Below are 11,844 nucleotides of genomic sequence, written 5' to 3'. Positions count from 1 at the left end.
CCAGTGCCATTATGATGGATGTTTACATCTCTTCATTGAGAGCCAATTATCTCGCTTTTGTGTGAGGCCCAAGGATCACTCATGCTGCCAGGCTGCACAGAGCACTGTTGGATCTAGCTGAACGAATTGTTTTCCCTGTCTCTGGTAAGAGCCTCTTCTGTTTTACCTTCTCTTTCAAAATAAAGGTAGATGTGTCTAACAGAGGAAACAGTGTAAGAAACTGGTGTCAGGGGCGAACAGGATTACTATCCGGTAAGCTTTTAATCAGAACAGTGTTTAGCATTATTAAAAGGAAAGGTGGATTTAGCAAAATGAATTGAAAAAGAGCATGCTAACGTTTACCTGGCAAACTAATTTGCAGTAGAAAATGAATGGCAGGTAAATTCAGCTTTTCTTTAGAAAAGGAAAAGAACTGCTACTATAGGATCATTATTTTGAATATGTTTTTTAGAAGAGACATGTGGATATGTAAACCACTCTGCTCCATTTCTTTATACTTTGCTATTAGTAGCAAAGAGTAGAAGTGGTCAACCCCAAGTAGTATTGCTATCAATTTAAAATGAGTCAAAGTTTCTAATTGTTAAATGATAGTTCTTTGGGACAGTTTTCCAAGTTGTATCTATCCAGAAAAACAAAATTTACCAAGTGAGCCAAGTCTTTAGCTTCTGGAATGAAGTTGTACTACTTTGTATTTACATTTGCCATTTTTCATCTAAGAAAATGATGATAGCAAATACTTTTAAGGAACAGTGTGGGAATTATTTTTTCTGGAATTAAGAGATATTAAAATCATTGATTGCAGTAAGTGCTTTTGAATGTAATAGCAAAATACTGTTTTATGGATTTGTGGAATATTTAAACTCTGACAATAAAGCTTTCAATTATTCAATAATCTATTAGTAGTGATATTTACACCTGAGGATTCTTACACTATTATAGCAAAACAAATTTATGTAGAGCTGTTGACTTACTGTAGATCTAGGAGACTGAATCTGACAGAGATCCTGAAACATTAGATACAATAAAAGCTTTTAATTGACTGGAAATGTGCATATGCTCCGAAATGAAGAATTCAAAAACACTTTTAACTCCTCAAATATTGTCTGTGGTCACAGTGTAAAGTAGCAGACCTTTGTCATTTTAGAGTGGAATGAAGTTATTTATCAAAGACACAGACACGTGTAAATAGCTGGCACTTAATTTAGCACATTCTTTTATTTTAATACTATCACCATCTCTTCTAGGGTAATAAAACTTTTGGCTAATGACTTATCCATCAGGCTCCAGTATACTCGTGCTTTGCAGATTTATTTTTACTCTACTTTACCATAGAATATGTCTGCCTGTGCAAGCCAGTAATTTGGATAACTCGGAATCAGGATTTGGAGGTGCTCAAGTTGTACTTCAAGACAGCAGGGATTTCTCAGCTGTGTCACACTTCTGTCTCTCCTACTAGCCCGGTCCTGTTTGGCAGTGCTTGGCATTACTGTTGCTCGAATTGTCTCTTTCAGTCAATCAGGTCTGAACAAAACTGACTTTATAGAAAATGTCAGATGTGTATTAATGGAATCAAAAGCACTGAGCCTATTGTCTCATGCAAAACAGCGTATTATCCACCAAATCTCACAAGCTTAAATTTTTCACAGGGAGGCTTAGTTTGCGTATTCTGTGAATTTCAAAATCTAAAAATGGGAATCCAAAAGTTTTGATAATGTGAATGTGAAAGCATAACGATTCACCACTTTGAAATGAATTTTTTCCCTTAAGTACTTTAAAGTAGAGTTGAATAACCCAAAGGTCCTGATTGTCATTTTCACAGGTGATCAATCTTGACTAGAGGAAAACATTTGTTTCCTAATAATTAATTCTCTAAAAATCTATTTATATCATTCTGTCAGCAATGAAGAAAAATCTTACTCAGCCAATAAACAGTCTAGACATTTAGAATTGTACTTTCTGCTGAATGCTTCTCTTGGTATTACTGTCTGTAATGACAAATACACTGCTTTGGTAGTTAGAATCACTCATTTACTTGTTTTCCTCTGAATGACTTTGTACAACATGGATGTGCATGATATGATCTACCTGGTTGGTTAACTTTTTGACAGAAAGGTTTCGTTTTTTTTATTTTATTTTATTTTTTTAAAGAGAGGGCATCAATGGGATCATAGCCATTTCCCATGCCACAAACTCCCTGGGAAGAACTCTTAGTATAGGAAGCCACGGGTGGAAAATGTATGATGGTGCACATATTGCTGTGTTCCTTGTCTCCTTTTTAACATATATGTCCTTTGTCCAAGTTAAGTAATCATCTTTTTGTTTCTTTTGCATTTTTCTTCTCTATATTATCTTATCCAGTTCTTTGTTTGTGGTGTACCAAGTTACACGTTAATTAAGTGACAGGTTTTGCAGGTCTTAAGAGGTGGGAACAGTGCACAGGGATAAAAGGTTTCTATTACCTTTTCTGAAGTTCTCTGCATTTCCCAGAGGCTGAAGGTGTTATATGTATTGTTTTCTTTTGAAAGTGGTTCTTCAAATTATATTATTATCTATTCCAAAGTAATATTCTTTTTTTTCCTCTTATATGCCTTAATCCTCTCCTGGAAATTAGTTTATTTAAGCACCTTCATTAGCTTCTTTTAATTATTGAATACATGGATACCATTTAGTTTTCTGCTTTCTTAATTCAAGTACTTGGATATATCATGAATTCTTTGCTTGTCTTAGAAGCTCTGGACCTCCATGGCCAACTTTTTAGTTACTACAAAAAATATAGTAACCATGATGTCATCTTAACTTGGATTTGTATTAGTATGCAAATTCATGGATATTTACATGTAGATTTTATGTACATGAACAGGTTTATATACACTTTAAAATGTTTAAAGTGTTTTCATGGACATCATATTCATTTTCAAAAATTGTTCTGTGATAAAGTAATTTATATTATGCTTCAAAGAAATAGAGACTAATAGTTTTTTTTTATATATATTTCTTCATTTTTGAGAGACAGAGACACAGAGCATAAGTAGGGGAGGGGGCAGAGAGAGAGGGAGACACAGAATCTGAAGCAGGCTTTAGGCTCTGAGCTATCAGCACAGAGCCCGATGTGGGACTCAAACTCATAAACAGTGAGATTATGACCTGAGCCTACGTCGGAAGCTTAACCAACTGAGCCACTCAGGTGCCTAGAGACTAATAGTTTTTAACTTGTTGCCAAAGATTACCTAGCCAGTAAATCAGTAAATGGGAAAATCAGGACTCAGAAAAGAATTTTCAAATTTAAATGTCCCCAGTCAATCAATCAATCAATCTTCCTCCCTTCCTTCCTCCAGCCTTCCAAATATCTGACTAATTATGTGGCTTGTGTGTTGCTGTAGTTGTTGTTATTGTTGTTGTTGTTTTTGGGTACTCTGTGCCAAGCAGTCATCTAGGTGCTTGGGATTTATTTATAACTGAGCTATATAAAAGTCCTTGTTTTTTTTCATGTTATATTATTTTTTACATCTGTCAGACTCTCATCTTTAAGTTTACTAAAAATATTTAATGTATTTCAAGGTATGGCAGATATAACAACTTACTAGTAAATAAGAAACATGAGTTGTAAGTGATGGATTTATTTGCATTTCTTGTGTTTCCATGTATCTTTAAGTTCTCAGGTATATTCTAACATAAAATGAACTTGTAAATACTTCACACTTGGGCATTACAGAAATTTCTATCAATTATTTTATAACTCATACTTGACTTTGAATGTGATCTCTGCAACTTTACAAAAATAAAATGACTACCTTGCAATGGATTACAAAAATCGTTTGGGACAAAGTTACCTTGTATCTGTAGTTTACACTCAGGCAATATAGCTTTATATTTATCCTCTATTTTATAATAAAGTCCTTGATTATCATAATACACTGAGTATACAGTTCTTTGGTTTTAGATAGGGTTTAGATAAGAGTATAAGTAGGAGAGTGAGAAATAGATGAATTTTATTTTCTTTTAATTAAAAAATAACAGTATTTTCCAAATGACAGCAGTTTGTGTTTGAATAAAGCAAACAAGATAACCTGAAGTTTAGCATCATTTTTTTAGTAGTTTGGAATACATTAATAGTGGTTCCCAGGATAGTTGAACTAAAAGTGATATTTACTACCCATTGAATTTATTTGCAGATGCCCAGTGATTTAAAAGAAAAAAAAAAAAAAAAGGCCTGAAATCGAACCTCCTCAGAGAAAATCAATCTGTACATAGAACCTATCCGTTGAAGATAAACCATTTTCAGATGGTATCATTTAATTAGCCACTGAGGAGTCTATCTAGTGACATACATATAAATCGTGAAACAATTCAAAATTGCCTGCACACACCTGATTTACCACCAAATATTTTACTTTTGTAATATTGCATAATAATAAAGTTATATCCCTGGACTTAGTCCCTTTACTAATGTGCAATGTGCAATGTGCACATTGAAATGTGCAAAATGAAAGTGCAAAATTAGAATGCAATAATTAAGAGTATGAATTAGCAATATGTCAAGGGATATTAAACTGTGAATGTTTTACCAACAAGTGTTACAAGGTACCAGGTCTTGAATTTAACTAATTCTACCTAACAATATTCCAGAATTAATTTTGATAATGTTTATGATAAATTATGAATTGACATGAGACTGCATTTTTTAAATACAAAATTCTACCAAAAGCAGAAGATTGGTTGTTTGTTCTATGATACTGATTTCACGGTGAGGAACAGAGCATGGTATAAAGATAGCTTGGTCAAAGTCTCCGTTCAGAAGTGACTCTCTACCAATATGCCATGACCTGCTGTAAAACTCTCAGAGGTGTACCATAGCATTTGAATCAATGTGAAAAATATAGTTTTGCTAAAACAGAGAATTCATATTGGTACCGCGAACTCAGATGAAATACTGAGCTGGGTGAAATTTATAATGTGGGGTGAAGCATGATACAATCTGCTGTCATTGGTAGGCTGGTGAGTTCCAACAACTTTTCTCAATTTAAATGTGTCAGACAATGATTTGGGGCGCCTGGGTGGCTCAGTCAGTTAAGCGGCCGACTTCGGCTCAGGTCATGATCTCATGGTCTGTGAGTTTGAGCCCCGCGTCGGGCTCTGTGCTGACAGCTCAGAGCCTGGAGCCTGTTTCAGATTCTGTGTCTCCCTCTCTCTGACCCTCCCCCGTTCATGCTCTGTCTCTCTGTCCCAAAAATAAATAAACGTTAAAAAAAATATAAACGTGTAAGACAATGATCAGATGAACAAACACTTCTACTCAGTAGAGCAATAAATATCATAAGCCTTCAAAGACACTCTTTTGTTAGATTCTGTATTTACCTGCACTATGGTAAGATTATGGTTTCCGGGACCAGACTACCCGAGTACAATTTCTTGCCCCATCCTTTTCAGGCCTTAATTTCTTCATTTAAAAACTGAGAGAAAGAAAAGCAGCCACCTCATAAGATTTTTGTGAGAATTTCATGAGCTAATCTTTTAAGTAATGAGGTCAGTGTCTGTCATAGGGTTTGTGCTCAATCACTGTTGTCTTCTTTTAGTACTCTCATTGACACTTGCTTAGTATTTTATGCATGTGTGTGTTTTAATTGACTCAGGAGTTTCATTGAATCCAACATTTACAAACACAAAACCTTTGGGACATAATCATATTAATTACTCTTTAAAACTTGACACTGACTTCAGGAGATTTTAGTACTAGATATAGCCTTATCACTTACTGCATGTAAGATGTCTGATATGTCATGGAAATCACAGTTTTAACATGAAAAATGAATTAAATTTAAAATGGATTAAACCACTTTTAAGAGCTTTTCCAGCTTTAAAATTATATGATATGGGATATCATATATATAAATATACATGTATATTTATAATACATATATACACAAATATGTGTATAATTCAAATGAAAAGTTCAATAACTTTACTTTTGCATTTTATCCTAGTTTACTCTGTCATTACCTTTTATTCCATTCGTTTTCATGAGTTGATGGGAGTTTGAAACTTGTAGTTATAAAAGGTTTTATTGTTCTCATGTATGTAGAGATCAGCACTCTCATGCTTTCCAGTAGTTCATTGTCTCACATGGATGATGATGTGGTGATATATTTAGGCTAAAGTTCTTCTCTAGCTCATGCTGTTCTCTGGCCCTAACATCCTCTGTAAGGCAAATTAAGAGTGTTTTGATTTTAAAATCTGTATTGTGTGTCTGTGTGGTTTGTTTTGTTTTGTTTTGTTTTGATGGAGCATCTACCAAATGCCCAAGAGAGATCCAAGAAGAAAGGATAAATTATTCTCTTCTCCACGTTTATAATCTTGTAGAATCAAGGTGCTAATGTATGTGAAAAACCTAAAAGAACAATCATTTTACTATTTTTTTCACTTCTAAATGGACTGCCTCATTCCACAAATTACTTAAAGCATGGGCACATAGTTATTAAGCATTAAGACATGCCAACAATGAACACAAGCACCAATGCTGCTCTTAAAGGGCTCATGGTCTAGAGGACAACACAAACTTGAACATAAATAATTAGAACACATTGTGATAAGTTTTATATTAGCAGTACCACAGAGTCCTGAGGTTAACATGGACAAGGAATGACTTATTTTACCTGTAAAAGTCAGAAAAGTTATCCAAAAGAAGCTGTCATTTGTCTGAGTTTTTAAAAATGAGTAGGGAATTTCCCAGGTCTAGAATAGTAGAGGATATTTTAGGCAGAGGTGACTCCAGGAAATATGAAGCCAAAATGGGAGGAGAAAGCATAGTGTGTTTATGTAAGGACCAATGTTTAGTATGACTGGAGGCAGGGATGAAGGGGAACTAAAAATGAGCACCAAAGTATCAGTACAGATGCTGTAAAAATAACCTGTAGGGACAACCTGGTCATAACTGCATAACTGTAAGCCTTGGCTGGTTAAATTGAATGTTTTCTAAATTTAAATGCTGTGGAAGATGTGTGATAAGATACATCATTGTGATTTTGAGTAAATGTGAAATGCTTTTTGAAAGAAAAAGTAAACAAGATTACCAAAGACTATTTAAGGCAGTTTGACCCATCAAAGGAGGAAGAAGGCCAGGAAAATTCACTTCATTAAATTTCAAATAGCGTTATTAAATTTCCCATTCTATTCATTTATTTTAAATGATGGGTAATATCCAATGGGGTGACTAATTACTCAGGAATACAGAGGAGGGTCACACATGACAGAATTGAACAGAATATCAGGGTTTGGGAAAGAGTCCTTGAGTCAGTAATCATTCACTTTTGATGATCCTGACCAGACTTCATCTAAGGAATAGGAACTATATATTCCCGAGTGACCCAATGTTTCAGTGTTGGGCTAGGGTCAGCAGGAAGATCTAGAAGATTGAACTCCTTCCTTATAAGATGACTCAATTCATTATGGTCATTTTCATTAATTGTTTGAACCACATTACATGGAAGCTATTTATTTAAAAATTATTTTAAAAGAAAAACAAAGCATCATTCCATTCCCTTCTTGCTCTGATTTAGGTGGCATATGATTTATGAAAAACACAAAATAGTTATGGGGAGAAGAGTGAAAGAAAGAAGTATTGAGCATTAGAAAAGAGCATACACTAGTTTCACAGTTGCCCCATAACACCGTCCCAAAAACGGTTAATCTAAGTTTATTCATGTATACAATAATGGTGAGTCTCCAATATGGAGAAAGAGATGGCATCCAAGGGAAGCATAATCAATTAGGCTTTATCTACAGCCTCCCACATCTACAATACTATAGGAACTCTGGTAGGTGGTGGAGATACAGAGGTAAGTGTGGTGTTGATGTTCAATCTGGAATACAGGTGCCATGGTGAGACACAAGACACAATACTATAAGTCACCCCAGGAAAGGTAAGACAGGCGTCTGCCTGCTTCTGGGAGAACTCCTTCCAGCTTGCTTGGATCTTCAATGTTAACTCTCAGAGCAATAGCTCATAATGAAATGCAAGTTATAACTTTAGATTAAGAAGGAGGAATGGTGTTGAAGATAAAAAAAAATAGACAGGAACTATGAGGCATTAAAGAGGTGAAGATCCAAGAAAGTAAACATTTTAGAGAGAGTAGGAAGAAAAAAAGTATAATAAAAATCCATTAGCATACAAGATTGCTATAGTTAATGATAGAGTACGAAAAATAACTATAGGGAATATTGTATTCCCTTGAAGTCAAGGATTCTGCCTAATTCTTTGAATACCCATTCAAAGAAAAGCATTCAGCAGATGTTTGTTAAATGAATGCCCAAGGGAAAGAAGGAATCATAGAAGTTGCTTTTCTTCCTCCTTCTATACTTTGGATATGCTATGTTTGAGATGCCCATTAAGAAACAAAGAAGATATCTTGGTAGCTATTGGATATATAAGACTGGAGTTGAGATATTTAGTAACCATCTTCAAATTGTTGCCATTCAAAAGCAATATGACTAAAGGACATCGACTGAAGAAGGAGCTTTAGGAAATTCTATTTAGAGCTTGTGAAGAGAAAGCTGAACTAAACAAAGGACATTCAGAATGAGATGCCTTTGATTCAGAAAATTAAATCTATACTATTAGACCTGCCTCCTGACTTCAGATCGGGAAAGCAAAAGATGGTCCTAAGGGTGGGAAATCCATATAAATCTGTACGTGGGAAGAATACATTCCTTTTTCTACTTTCCCCATAGCCTCTTTTCTTTCTCTTTTCACCTAAAACTCTTCAATATCTTTCTATTACTTGTAGGGTAATGACAATATTAATACAGTTTATAAAGGCCAACATGTTTGGTCTGTATATTTCACCATTATATGACTTATTTTCATCTCTCTTACAATCTTCTCTGTCCCATTCTTAAGACTTACTCATGCCATTCCTTCTGGTTAGTGGGTTCCTCTGAACCTCCTTCACACACTTACCTCCTACTCATCATCATTCAGATTTCAGCTAAAGAAGTGCATCCTTGCAGAGGTTCTCCTTCACCTCGTTGACCAGGTCAAATCTTCCTATTACAGGCTCTTAAAACAATATTTAACACTTGTAAGAGTTACAGTTGGAGGATTTCTTGGTTGATTAAATGATTAGTTCCATTCCTCCTCACTAGACCTTAATCTTCACGAAAGTAGTTACAGAGTCTGTTTTGAATCACCAGTGAATCTCCAGCATCAAGAATAATGTCTAGAGTAAGGATAGCAGCTCAATAAATGGTGTAGGCAAACAGAAGCTGGAAAAAAATGTATTAGCATTAGGGCAAATCAAAAGCACATGATTGCTAGTGAATCTTTTTTTTTTGAAGTTTATTCTATTTATTTTGAGAGAGAGAGAAAGAGCATGAGTGGGGAAGAGCAGAGAGGGAGAATCCCAAGCAGGCTCCACACTGCCAGCACAGAGCTCCATGCAGGGCATCAGCTCACAAACCATGAAATAATGACCTGAGCTGAAATAAAGAGTCAGATCCTTCACCAACTGAGCCACCCAGGTGTCCTGATGCTAGTGACTGTTGCAGAATGAAAAACTGAATGGGCTTTCTGAGAGTATTAAAATACTTGTCTGTTTCTGCAGCCTCCTTGTTACTAATATATGGGTGACTCCATAGCTAATTGTAATACGTTAAGTAGATAACAAAATTATAGATTGTGCACTTTTGAGATATGTGCCAAACTACAAAAATACTATCAATATTTACTTGTTAATGTTGGTATAAACATAGCATACAGATAGTTGGAACATACGGAGTATTGAAGGATACAAAGAGGTGTAGACTTTGTAAAAGGTATAGAAACCAAGTGACCATATGTAAAACTTGTACCAGGTATAACTGATGTTACTGAAACTGGAAAGAATGTAATTGAGAATGTGGTGGTCAACCATATGAAAGGCAGCAGAAAGGCTCAAAATATAGGAACAAAGAAAACTGAACTTTAAATTGAAGGGAAGGTCACTGGTGGCCTTAAAGAAAGTAGTTTGAGATGCTAGACAGCGAGGAGTCCAGCAGGAAATTGATTTTTAGGAATTGAAACCATGTTCAAGCAATTTAGAACTGAAAAGGAATAAAGACCTTCTGGATATAACTGTCAAGCAATAACTCCTTCGTAACTGGAAAAACTTTTCTTGATGGATGGATGGATGAAATATTAGGTAACATTTACCCTTTTAAATTGGTTTTCATAACTTGTAGCAAACACATTTATAATAAATAGCTGGATACTAAATATCTAGTTATTATGTTTAAGACATCATGGTTTTTTTTTTTGTTTTGTCTTGTTTTTTGTTTTTTGTTTTTTTTTAAAAAAAAGAGCGATATAGCCAAAAATGTAGAAAATTGTGGTGTTATTTACTCAGGAGTTAATTTATTCTCATAAAAATGATTCTGTTTCAATGGAAGCCGTTTATAGGCATCTTTATAGACAATAAGCAGCTCTTGGTTTGCAAGCAAATAAACAAATAAACCTTCCAACATTAAGACTTGGGCCCTCCAGAAAGCCACAAAACAATCTAAAGAAGCAGTGTTGTGCCAGGAAATATTCATGGCCTGCTAAATAGAAAAGCTCTCTTACCTGAAGACATTGGAAAAATTAACTGAAACCCCAAAAGAGAAAGATATCCAGTGGATGTGGATTAAACATCTGTATGATTCAAGAGAATATTATCCTAAAATATACAAATATGAATACAAAATATGTGTATATACATTACATATCATTACCTATATAAATATAGAGGAAACATCTGTTTTGAAAGTTGGCTATACATTGAACTACATATTCTGGTAGCTTACCAGAGCTACCATGATTCTACAATGATTATAGAGTTCTTCTTAAGACATTTCTGATCCACATAGGAAAAAAAGAACACTTTGATTAATTTATTTGTTCTTGTTGTTGTTAGGAAGGGCAAGACATCTTTAAATATTCTCGTCAGGAGAGAAATGATATTCCTGTTTCCAAAATAGTATGAGAAAAAAAAGCAACAGACTTTGCCTGCTAAGTCTAGCAGCTAACACAGAAGGAGTGTGATGTACCATGGATTCAGAGAAAAGTGAGGTCAAAGGGGATTAGAAATCAGAAAAGCTGGCCACTGCACTATGCCTAGGGAATACCATGGCTGCCTCCATGTGATAGAGATGCTCAGTTAGCAAGATTTTATACTGAGGCTCCATCTTCCAGTGAAGATGGCTGGACCTGCGAAACAAGCACAGGCACAGGGACCCAAAAGCAATCCAAAGACGCTCGTGAAACCAAAATATGAGGAGGTCCAAAAAAGATGGCAAAGCATATCTGAGGTCTGAGAAGAGGGATCTAGGCAAGCAGGCTGGATTCAGAGACAAGATTCTAGTTTTCAAAAAGTCCAAGGAGGCAGAGCCTTGGTGGGGAAATCTGCCTTGCTAACAGGGGGCCTGGCAAACTGGGCTCCCCTTATCAGCAAGACCTCAAGCAATAGAGATTCGAGGTCAGAGAAGTACCAGAATCTGGGGTGGATTTGGACCTATAGGTTGGGTTCATAGCTCTATTGATGAAGAATCGAGGCCTGACCTGAAGCTCACTATTTGGTTTAGTCATCTGATTGTAGACTAGGGTATGAGAGGAGGGGCTAGGAGAGTGGGCTCTGAAGCCAGTTAGCTGCATATGAATTTCTGGCTTCCTCACTTACCAGTGGTATGGGCATGGGTAAAGCACTTCACCTGTCCACATCTCAGTTGCCTCACCTGAGGGATGCTGTGAGGATCAAACAAGTCGATTTATGGCATCCATTTGACACGACACTGGCACCCAGTACATGCTGGATAACTGCTGTACCTTAGTACCATGAC

The 11,844-nt window shown here is 35.6% G+C and overlaps 1 protein-coding gene across 10 annotated transcripts in view; it reads left to right on the top strand.

The window, feature by feature from the left end:
* MGAT4C (MGAT4 family member C) overlaps nt 1-11,844 on the top strand; it is a 724,438-nt gene that overhangs the window by 503,605 nt on the left and 208,989 nt on the right. For 4 of the 10 annotated variants that reach the window (XM_045062136.1, XM_023257287.2, XM_045062129.1 and 1 more), the window contains exon 1: nt 44-144. The exons of 1 other annotated variant lie outside the window; for it this stretch is intronic. The gene's annotated coding sequence lies outside the window, so the exon portion shown is untranslated. Of the gene's footprint in view, nt 1-14; nt 145-11,844 lie in introns of those variants that run through there. 5 more of the 10 variants (XM_045062135.1, XM_019835308.3, XM_045062127.1 and 2 more) reach the window with 2 other exon arrangements.

This window comes from Felis catus, chromosome B4, assembly GCF_018350175.1.
Source record: "Felis catus isolate Fca126 chromosome B4, F.catus_Fca126_mat1.0, whole genome shotgun sequence".
NCBI classification, from domain to species: Eukaryota; Metazoa; Chordata; class Mammalia; order Carnivora; family Felidae; genus Felis; species Felis catus.
This window is presented reverse-complemented; position numbering and strand designations above follow the sequence as displayed.